This window comes from Lampetra fluviatilis, chromosome 2, assembly GCF_964198595.1.
Source record: "Lampetra fluviatilis chromosome 2, kcLamFluv1.1, whole genome shotgun sequence".
Lineage (NCBI taxonomy): Eukaryota > Metazoa > Chordata > Hyperoartia > Petromyzontiformes > Petromyzontidae > Lampetra > Lampetra fluviatilis.
Window position 1 is genome coordinate 23247169 of NC_136276.1, and position 11440 is coordinate 23258608.

An 11440-nucleotide genomic window follows, 5' to 3' on the forward strand; every position below is an offset into this window, starting at 1 on the left:
ATTCCCACTCACAGCCAACACCAGTGACGATTATCTGAACCAGTCCTAGTCCTCCCCTAGGTCGACTCATCCTCAAATTAGTACCTGTTGTGATGTGTAAACATCGGCACTTTTCTTGGTGCAGTTTATATTCGCTCCTTCTGTTCTGCATGGGTTTGCTCCAAGATTTCTGATTTCCTCCTGTGGCTAATAACCATACAATGTAACTGGTAGTGACCAATATATACTGATGATGCCAATTACATAACTGGGATTACACACAGCAGCAGCAACATCTTGAGACTCAGTGAAACTTTCGTGGGTAAACAACAGTTATGATTTTGATGGCAAAGGCAGTCCAAGGGCCGAGGAATGAGTGACCATAACAGAGGTCACGAAAGGGCTATAGGGGAGGGAAGGAGTGGATGGGAAAGGGAAGAAGAGGTGGCACTTTAAGAGAGGAATGGAAGGAAGTTAAGGAGCAGGACTGCTTAATGTATGGTGAGGTGTCAAGTCTACAGGCATTGTTGAGTCTACGGATAGTACTGAGTCTATAGGCAGTGTTGAGTCTATGGGCAGTGCTACTTAATGTACAGGGGAAGTTTATTCCAGTGGAAGGGTACAAGGAGGGAAAAGCATAATAGTAAACTTGATTTGAAGCTTTCGTGACTGCAGGAATCCATACTATTTGGTTCTTTTGGTAAAGTCACATAGGTATAAAATAAAATAAATCACGACGTTTTGATGACAACACATGCAATACCCTGGCGTCTACAAACTGAGTTGTGGTTGTGGCAGCAGTTACATTGGGGAAACGAAACGACATCTCTCGAACCGCGTTCGTGAACACAAGGCAGATCTGAAACACGGTAGGACCAATACCTCTGCCGTTGCTGATCGTTGTTTTAACGCTGTGGGCTCACACGAAATTCATTTTTCCAAGATGGAGGTACTCTGCAAACTTACCGGTTACCTTCAGAGATTTGTTCATGAAGCCATCCAGATATATAAACACAGACACAACTTCAACCGAGAGGATGGGTAAAAACTGAGCAATCATTGGAAGGACGTTATTAACCAGGTAAAGTCTTAACTGACTGTGATGTTTCCATCCTACCTGCCTATGTCAGCTGTTATTTCCGACTCTCTCTCTCTATGCCTCTCTCTTAGATCTCTCACATGTCCTTTGGATTGCACTCTCATGCTCACATGTCCTTTGGATTGCACTCTCATGCTCACATGTCCTTTGGATTGCACTTTCATGGTGCTAATCTCTCATTAACACTGCTGTTGTGCGCATATGCAGGTATGATACTCTTATGCGGCGACGGAAGCTCATTCATGCTAATCTCCCACCCTAATCCCTCTCTCCCTAATCTCCCAAATGAACACAACTAACGTGCTTGCGTCCGTGGATGGCATTATTTTCCAGCTCAGACCCCGCTTGCTTGCCCATCGACACATATATAACCTTGTTGTAACTGCTCTCTCACTGGTTTTTGCAGTTCCACTGCTGGATTATATTTTTTTCGCCTGAGGACGACCGCTTGTGTTGCAATCAAAACGTCGTGATTTATTCTATTTCATACCTACGTGACTTTACCGAAAGAACCAAAGAGTATAATAGTAAACTGCACGCAGTGTGCCAGTGTGTAACAGGCGCGGTCTGTGCCGACTCCGCAGCCACCGGAGGGCGAGGGCACAACCCACGGCGATGGCAGTGCAGATCGCCATGGAGACGTGGAGCAGCGGCCGGGTCGTGGCATGGAGGAGGAGGAAAACGAGGAGAGGTGCGAAGCTCAAGCACGTGGGGGCAGGGCCGGCGCTCCAAGCGGCCCGCTGGGTTTAGGTCATCTCCACGTTAATCAAAGGGACACAACTCAGCTCGCTAGCAAAGGCCATCGTATGAGTTTTAGATCAAAAATATATATGAAGTACAGTAAGTCCCCATTTAACGCGGTAGTAGTCGATGCTGCGTTAATTTAAAAATGCGTAAAGCGAAAACAATTTCCCATAAATAATGTCATGATAAAGTTTGGCAAGATACCATGTACTACGCACACGAAGTGAGATCACGTGACAAATAACTGAGGGTACACCACCACCTTACTCTATCATTACACATACTGTATCACTGTACCGCTCAGCTCAAGAAAGTAGTTAGTAGTCAACCGCTCAGAAATGACGTTATAACGGCACGTGTTGCGCGTTATAATGGTATCATTCCGCGTTTGAACGGCACGTGTTCCGCACTACAGTGGTTTACGTTCTGCGTTACAGTACATTTACGTGTTATAATGGCACGCGTTCCGCTTTATTACAGTGCGCATTATGTGTTGTGCGAAACGTGTTCCCGAATGGAAGAACCGCGTTATAGCTAAAACGCGTTGTGTCAACACCCCGCGCTGACCAAGCACTTAACGTATTTAGATTTTTTTTAAGACGAGATTTTTGGATCCGTTTACAATTGTGATAGCATAGTGCGCCTCCCAGTCAACACACGTGATGCCATCGTGATGCCATCGCAACGTGTTTACAGTTGAACAGTTATTTGTTTTAAAGCCTCAATAGAGGCAACGGCGGTGCATGAGTCACACAGCCCTCAAATGCACTTGGAAAGAGCTGCGACTCCACTGGCACAAAGGTCAATAGGCTGGTGGCGTAGCAGTGACAATCGCGCCTCACACCAAGAAGCACCTGAGTTAAATTCCAGACTCGGGCATCTTTATGCATTACTTTTGTATTCTCTCCCCCTGTTCTACATGGGTTTTCTCTAGGTTCTCCGGTTTCCTCCCATGATTAAAAAAAACATAATAATAATAAGAAATTCAGTTTATCTAGCGTATTTAATGCTAATTACATCCCAGGCATACAATGTAACTGGCATTGGTCAAACATCCTAATGATTAATGATTATTTGAAATTTACGCTATTGCAGGACCATTGCCGCCTAATGCAAAAAAGTTGGCAGGAACCTCCTGAAAAAACAGTTGAGGCCGTCCTGGATGAACTCGCACAATCGTCAACATGGCGATGCCTCGCCCGTTCTGTGGGGGGCGCCGCATGTAATCTACCTCGCCTGTTTTGTAGGAGGTCGTGTGTTCGATTCCAACCCTGATGCCTATTTATTAGGAGCTTGCGTGTTCTCCCCGTGGTCACGTGGATTTCTCACCGGGTCTTACGGTTTTTCCCTCCATTTATAATCAGCATGCGTTTACAGTATTTGGCTGCTATACATTTCCACATGATAAGCAACTTCATTAAACTATCATTTGTGGCCAGGTTGCTTCTGAAAAAGAGCTACATAGCTCAGTGGGTTCTTCCATTCGGGAACACGTTTCGCACAACACATAATGCGCACTGTAATAAAGCGGAACGCGTGCCGTTATAACACGTAAATATTCCGAATGATGTATAATAGCACTCCCAATGCCTCCTGCCCCAATAAAAAAAAAATCGAAATTTGTTTTCCAAAAACAGTAACACTTACCATCAGTAACCAGCACCGCAGATGAAGAAGGAGGATGTGGTAGGTGACAGATCTTTTGGAGGAGGGCTTAATGCACTTAGTATTCACCTACTGTATGTATGTTCACTTTTATCACTAAATTATAACTTAAACACAAAATTACACTAACTTAAACTTCACATTTTTTACTTAACAACTTTTTTACTTAAAGACTACATTATTTAACACTTTTACACCACATTACTCGCTGTCAGACGATGTTAGCTGATGTGGCACTTGACTGCTGACAGAGGTGTCTGTGGAAGAATATCCAGAGACTGAAGACACTGCACTGGAGGCTTCATTGCTGGTAGGACGTGGCGAATGGCGTCATTCTACATGTATTCCGAAATTGGGCCATTCAGTACGGCAATTCGGCTCATGCCAAATTACTAATATACAGTATTTGCTGAAAGTGCAGCTTTGCTGAATTCTCCCCAATAGCAAATGATCAAATATCGAGGTTCAATGTCGTGTATAACGACGCTGCTGCCCGCCCTCGTTGTGTCTCTGCTCGGACAGGTTCCATCAGCGCCTCCTGGAGGATGAGGATGTTAAGATGCTGCTTACGCGCATCAGGCAGACTGACCAGGAGTTGGTTCACGTCAACCTGCAGCTCGCCCAGGTACTAGCACAGGGAACTGCGACATGGCGTTGGATGTAGTGGTTGTGGTGGTTGTGATCATGAGTCCCATTTAACAGAGTGCTTCGCATGTGATAAGAGAAACGTGTCGCTTCTCATTTCAAATGTTAAAAGTACACCGCCAATGACAGCTGTCAGTGCGAGGGCGTCGCACGCTCAACCATAATTAACGCCGTCATGATGATTACCACAATGCATGGTTATACAGGACAGCCTCAAGACTCATTAGCAGGGGGCAATGTTGCTGCTGGTCTGTGTGATTTCAATTTACTAATTTGCAGGTTAGTTTTCAACATTGCGATGTTTGGCCAACACCATGTGTATTTATGCCTGGCCGTGTCAGAGTGCTTTACATGCGATAAGCGACTTACACCGCATCTCTAACATTTGAATGCGCGCTTCCAGTAACAATTGTCCCTGTGCGGCACGAAGTGACTGCACATGGCCTGCAAATGTCTCCATGTCGTCATCGTCTTGTCGTCGTCGAGTCATCGTCATGTCATCGTCGCGTCATGTTGTGTCCATGTCATTGTCATGTCATCTTTTTGTCATTGTTGTGTCCACATCATTGTCTCGTCGTCTTGTCATCTTTGTGCCATTGGCGTGTTATTCTGTTGTCTTGTCCGTGTCGTCGTGTTCCATGTCGTCGTCGTGTTGCCGTCCTATCATCGTTGTGTCATTCGCTTTAGCAAGGTGCTCCTCTAGGGGACAGTAGCCTGCTGAGCCAGCTGCTGCGCCAGTTGGCGGGGCTCACGGAGCACGTGTGCTCACTCACCGCCGAGAAGGCGGCCCTGCGCCGGACCGTGCTCGCCATGGAAAGGGAGAATGGGCACGCTGGGAACGCCCACCCGGCACGACGGGCCACCTCGGAGCCTGGTGGCCACGTGAGTGACGGCGGCATGTGAAGTGGGGCATCCCTGGTGGCAGCTGTCCCTGTGCGGCACAAGGTGACTCGGCACCTAGCCTGTGATGGGGCGTTAGTCTGCCAGTGGGGAGTAGCGATGACTGCTCTGTGTGATGTAACTTAGCACCGTGTACTGACATCACGGTCCAAATTTTTGTAAATTCAAAACACTTGCAAATTCAGAATCAGAATCTTTATTTAGATTTGAGGAATCTGATGAGCTATGAAGGTATTTCACAAATATCTAGTAGTGGGTGGTGTCAGCAATTTACAACAACAAACAATACACAAGATGATCGACGATAGGAAAAAGGTAAGCAAGTCACTAAAATAAATACATTTAAAGAAAGTATATAAGTAAATCCCATGTGTTGTGAATTGTGCAGTTTCCATGAATCCTGCTCTGTATAAAAACACCAATTGTTCGTCTCATCATTATTGTTTTAACTTGTATTTTGAATAAATTTAGGTCATCTCCACGCTGAGCGTTTGCCCAGCGAGTCAGATGTGTGGGCGATGGACTCCTGGTCTGTGCCTTGACCCCCCACAGGCCAGCGGTCAGCCGGGCGTGGGAGAGGCTCACGATGGGAGCCACGTGCAGGAGGAAGAGGAGAGGGAGGATTGTGAGCAAGACCCTTTTGAGTCTGGACGCATCCCTACGCCGTACGTGCCAGCTGGCAAGGTACGAGAGTCACTGCCTCCTGATTTTATGAACAAAGGTAAGTTTTTCACAGTAGGGGGCAATGTTGCAGCTCCTGCTGTGTACTCCCAATTGGGTAATTTGAAGATTATTTTCTCAGCATTGGGATGTGTAGGCAATACCAACTACAGTCCTCCCGGAGATGCGCCTAGCCGCTGCTTCGCTTCATGTTCCCAGTTGGGGTTGATGCAGGGCAATCATCGCTCCCTCGCCACGAACACCAGTGACGATTATCTGAACTGGGCCTAGGCCTCCCCTAGGTAGAAACAGCCTCAAATGTGTTCCCAGTGCGGTGTGTAAAACATTGCCACAAGGGGAGACGAAGTTGGTGTGGTGTTGGCCACTCAGCCCCTCATGTGTCGTGCCGGCCTTCATAGGCCCTGCTACTCACTAACACCACTTACCCCAACAATCTGTAAAGGCTACAATGTGCCTTTGTCTTGACGGCACATTTCCGGCTACGTGTCTGGTGCAGTTCGCCGAGGTGTACGAGCAGTTCCTGCAAAGCGAGCGACACCGGCGATCACTCGTCTTCCAGAAGCAGTACCTGCTGCTCGCGCTCAGCTGGGAGTTGGGGCGGAGAGACAGTGTGGGGGGGATGACGGCGACGACGACAGCGACGGCGGAGAGTGGCACGGCCCTCAAGAGGCTGCGCATCGCCGTCAGGGCCGTCATGGCCGCACGCAGGTAGTGGAGGCACCGCCACCGTCCGGTCGGGAGGGGGCGGTGAGGGGGATGGGACGGGGAGGGGGCAGTAATGGGTTGTCGGGGAGAGGGCGGGGAGGACCGGGGGCGTGGAGGGGTAGTGGGGAGGGGTGGGGGTGCTTTAACCAAGCGGTGTCGAGGCAACAAGAGCGATGGTTGTTGTGAAACTCGTTTCCCGTGGACGTCGAGGAGGTGCCCAACCCTGGCTCGCCAGGAGCAGACAGTACAGCCAGGGGACTGATTGCTGTCTGTTTCCAGCTGTATGGGGAACAAGTGTTTGCCCCCCTTCCTCTCGAATGTGTGTATTCACTTGACGCTCTGGATTCACAGGATATAATAAACACTCATTAATTGACTGAAAATATATTTTTAAAATGCAGGACCTTACTGAAAAAGACTCATGACTCTGTATGCCTCTCCTGAATGCATATAAAGAGCAGGGCAGGGGTAGACGCACGGTCACGCGTATGCCCATGCGTGGTTCTGTGCGGGGCTGTGGAGGCTGGGTCATGCAGCCGAGCCACCGTGTGCTGCCCAAGCATCTTCTGTGTTTTCCGGATAGAGGGGGTTAAATGGGCTCGGCACGGGCTGGAGAAGAGATGGGCTGATACGGTACAGGAGGATGTGGAGCTGAGTGGACTTGATGAAAATCAGTTCCAGCCGTGTCAAGATCAGCCTCTATGGAAGAGGCTCATGAAGGATGCTACTGGGCAGTTGGGGGCAGTCGCCCTCCAACAACAGCAGAGGGTGGAGGAGCGATGCTCACAACAACAAGCAGAGCACCAGGCGGATAAAATACAGCAAATTGCCACGGTAGGGGGACATAGGTGGTGCATCTGCCAGTCATAACAGTGTACCCATGGCACCTGGGTCTGTCCTGTGACCTGCTAGCGGGCCTTCGACACTTCACGTGGCCTCGGAGTGCACCTGGCCTGGCACAAGTCCTGTGGTGATGTCACCGCCTTTTCATGGGTAATGGAAGATGCTGTTGGTGTTGTTGGTTCTGTGCTATCATGCGTGATGCCAATTTCCCCGGCAGGTTTCAGCTGCAAGGCCATGACAGGCAGCTCTACTACCAGCTCCCAGGTAATACTCATTATTATTGAGACTTCACCCTTCCCGGCAATAATACAGAAGGTGTTAAGATGCTCAAATACAGAATAGATGCCTATAGTCACAAGGCATCAAGTCTGCATTAACCACACGTGCTTGTAGTAAAACATGCAAATAATATATGCGTAGTCATTGAAACTGTGTGGTTCATGCAGACTTGATGCCTTGCAATAGGTGTCTATTTGGTGTTTGAACATCTTAACACCTCCGCTATTCTTGCAGGATCAAGCCAATTTTTTGTTCATAATTTTGATACCAGCGAAAAGGGTCCCATCCATATAACTGCTCAACCGGAGCCATTCATGCTTTGATATTTGCATTGTCCTTGTACTGTTTGTCATGTTGCATTCTTTGGTTTAACACCAGTGATACAATGCTATAAAGGAAGCTATATCTGTTCCTCTTCGGTTCTTTCGGTAAAGTCACGTAGAAATAAAATAAAATAAATAATAGAATACGACATTTCGATTGCAACACAAGCAACCATCATCAGGTGTCAATAAATGCAAGCTCAGAGAGAGACATATATACAGAGAGAGAGAGACAAACACAGCCACAGAGAGAGAGAGAGACACATGGGGGAGAGACACAGAGAGACACACACGCAGAGAGAGACACACACAGAGACACACAGAGAAACAACGCCTCTGTGACGAGGCATTATATATAGAGAGAGGGGGGGGGCAGAGAAATTAGCATGTTAATCAGAGCGGCAGAGGAAGAGAAATTGGAAGTTGAGGAAACAAACCTAGTAAACTTAGAAATGTAATGCAATGCAACACAGTCGGCTAACACAACCGTTAACACTTAACCTGGTTGATTACTTTCTTCCAAAGATTGCTAAATTTGAAGTTAAGTGTGAGTTGTGTGGAAATCCTCCCTGTGGAGGTGGTTCAAACTTGATTTGAAGCTTTCGTGACTGCAGGAATTACTCTTTGGTTCTTTCAGTAAAGTCACGTAGAAATGAAAGAAATCTGTTCGTTCATTCGTTTCTCAATCTGCTTGTCCTGGTGAAGGTTGCAGCGGCAGCATATTGAGTCGGGCGGTCCAGACCTCCCTTTTCCTGGCGACAGACTCTTCCTGGGGAATTCCCAGGCGTTCCCAGACCAGCCGAATGACATAGTTCCACCAGCGTGTCCTGGGTCGGCCTTGGGTCTTTGCCCAGTGGGACATGCCAGGTAGAGTTCCAGGGAGAGTTTACCAGGTGGAATCATTACCAGGTGCCCGAACCACCTCCACTGACTCCTCTCGATTCAGATGAGCAGTGGCTCGACTCTGAGGCCCTCGCGGATTACCGAGCTCCTCACCCGATCACAAAGTGTGAGTCCGGCAACCCTGCAGAGAAACCTAATTTTCGCTTCTCATACCCGCGATCTCGTATTTTTGGTCATTACTAAAAGCTCATGCCCATAGGTGAGGGTGGGAACATAGATCGACCTGTAAAACAAGAGAACTCGGCTCTCGCTTCACTAGCATGGAACGATACAGCGCCCACAATACAGCAATTGCCGCACCAATCCGCCGGCCGATCTCCCGCTCCCACTTACCATCACTCACGAAAGAGACCCCGAGGTACTTAAACTCCTCCACTAAGGGCAGCTTTTCCTCTCTCACCTGAAGAGCACAGTCCACCATCTCCCGGGAGCGAAACATGACCTCAGATGTGGAAGTGCTGATCCTCATCCTAGCCGCTTCACACTCGGCATCAAACCATTCAAGTGCACGCTGGAGATCACAAACTGACGAGGAAAAGAGAACAACATCATCTGCAAAAAGCAGCTATGCCACCTCCATGCACCCGTACTGGATACTCTCTATACCTCGGCTGCGCCTTGATATCCTGGCCATGAAAATCACAAACAGGAGTGGAGACAAAGACGCACCCTTGGCGTGTCCAACACCCACAGTGAAAGGCTTTTATTTAACATCAAGAATACAGACACAGCTCTCTCTTCGGGACTAGAGGGACTGGATAGCACGCAAAAGCGGCACCTGTAGATCATATGCCTGAAGCACCTACCAAAAGACATTGCGGGGAACACGGTCATATGCCATCTCTAACTCTACAAAGCAGAGGTAGACTGGAGAAGCATACTCCCGTGACCCCTCAAATATTTGTGAGAGCAAAAACAGCCGGTCCATTGTTCCATTACCCGGACGGAATCCTCATTGTTCCTCCTCAATCTGAGGCTCGACCACCAGGCATAGCCTCCTGTCCAGCACTCTGGCATTGGCTTTACCTGGGATGCTAAGGAGTGTGACCCTCTATAGTTGGAGCATACCCTCTGGTCACCTTTCCTAAAAATGGGAACCAAGAGGTACTGTACCTGCCTTCCATGCAACATTGAAGAGGCGTATTAACCACGACAGTCCTGCACTGTCCGGCACTTTTAACAACTCTGGGCGAATCTCATTCACCCCAGCAACTTTGCTGCTACGAAGGCCCTCAACTGCCGCAGTGACTTCAGCAAGCGTAATGGATCCGACTACCCAGCTGTTTCCAGGGCTACCTCCTTAGAAGAGGGCATGTCCTCAAAGTGGTCCTTCCACCTCTCGACTATCTCCTTTTCGCAGCTGCATCGACAATTGAGGTTTTGAACATCGTTCACTTGGACTCAATGTCAATGACCTCCCCTGGAGTGTAGAAGTTTTCCTGGAGGTGGCAGTTGACACCTTTGTGCACTGGGTCTTCTGGCAGACGTTCCCAGAAAACCCACGCTGTTAGTTTGGGCCTTCCACGTCTATCTGGTCGGTGCCCCAAGCATCGGATCTAACTTACCATGAGGTGGTGATCAGTTGATAGCTCTGCCCCTCTCTTCACCTGAGTGTCCGGAACATATGGACTTAGGTCCGATGATACGACTATAAAGTCAATCATTGACCTTCGGCCTAAGGTGCTTTGGTATCAAGTACACTTATGAGCATCCTTGTGTTCGAACATGGCGTTTGTTATTGACATTCTGTTACTAGTGCAGAATTCAAATAACATATCACCATTTGGGTTCAGATCAGGGGGGCATTCCTGCATTCACGCCTCTCGAGGTATCTCCATCATTTCCCATGTGAGCATTGAATTCACCCAGTAAGACTATAGAGTCAGTAGGCGGCACTCTATCGAGCACTGCACCCATCGTCTCCAAGAAGGCCGAATACCCTGAACTGCTGTTTGGTGCATAAGTACAGACAAGTCAGAGTTTTCATTTCTGAAACCCGAAGTCTCATTGAGGTGACCCTCTCATCCACTGTGTAATAAAGGACTCTTTCTCAGTGTCGATCTCCGTTGTCCTTTATTTGGGTTTGTGTAAATCTCGCTCTCACGGCGTCCTCGCTCAGGCCCGCGTCTCCTCCGACGATCACTCCACAGCCACCCTGCGGCTCCGTTCCGCAGCCTCACTGCTGCTCCGCCCTACAGCCACACTGCTGCTCAGCTCTGCAGCCACCCTGCTGCTCCGCTCTGCAGCTAGCCTTCCACAGCCTGCTAGCCCTCTGCGCCCTGACACCGATGGCCGACGGTGCCGAGGTCTCCCAACACGTGGCGATCGCGCCACCCTCCCCGTACTGCCCAGCGTGGCCTCCTCCCGTTTCACTCCGTCTCAACTCCCCGATCCCCTTCCGGTTCTCTCCCTAAATCCTCTCCCCCACGTGACCCTAACGCCTCCCTCTCCTCACGTGACCCAGACTCCGCCCCCCTCAATCCTTGGTCGCATTACACGACCACCCCCCCCCCCCCCCTGATGAAAAACCCAGCCGTCCCCGGCTGCAACAGAATAAAATAATGTGAGCAACTTTTTAACCATCGGGCATCACCGGACAACGGAGATTATAACAAGACGATAACAAGAACAACAAGAACAAGAACACAATCAACGAAAGGAAAGGGATTTGGAA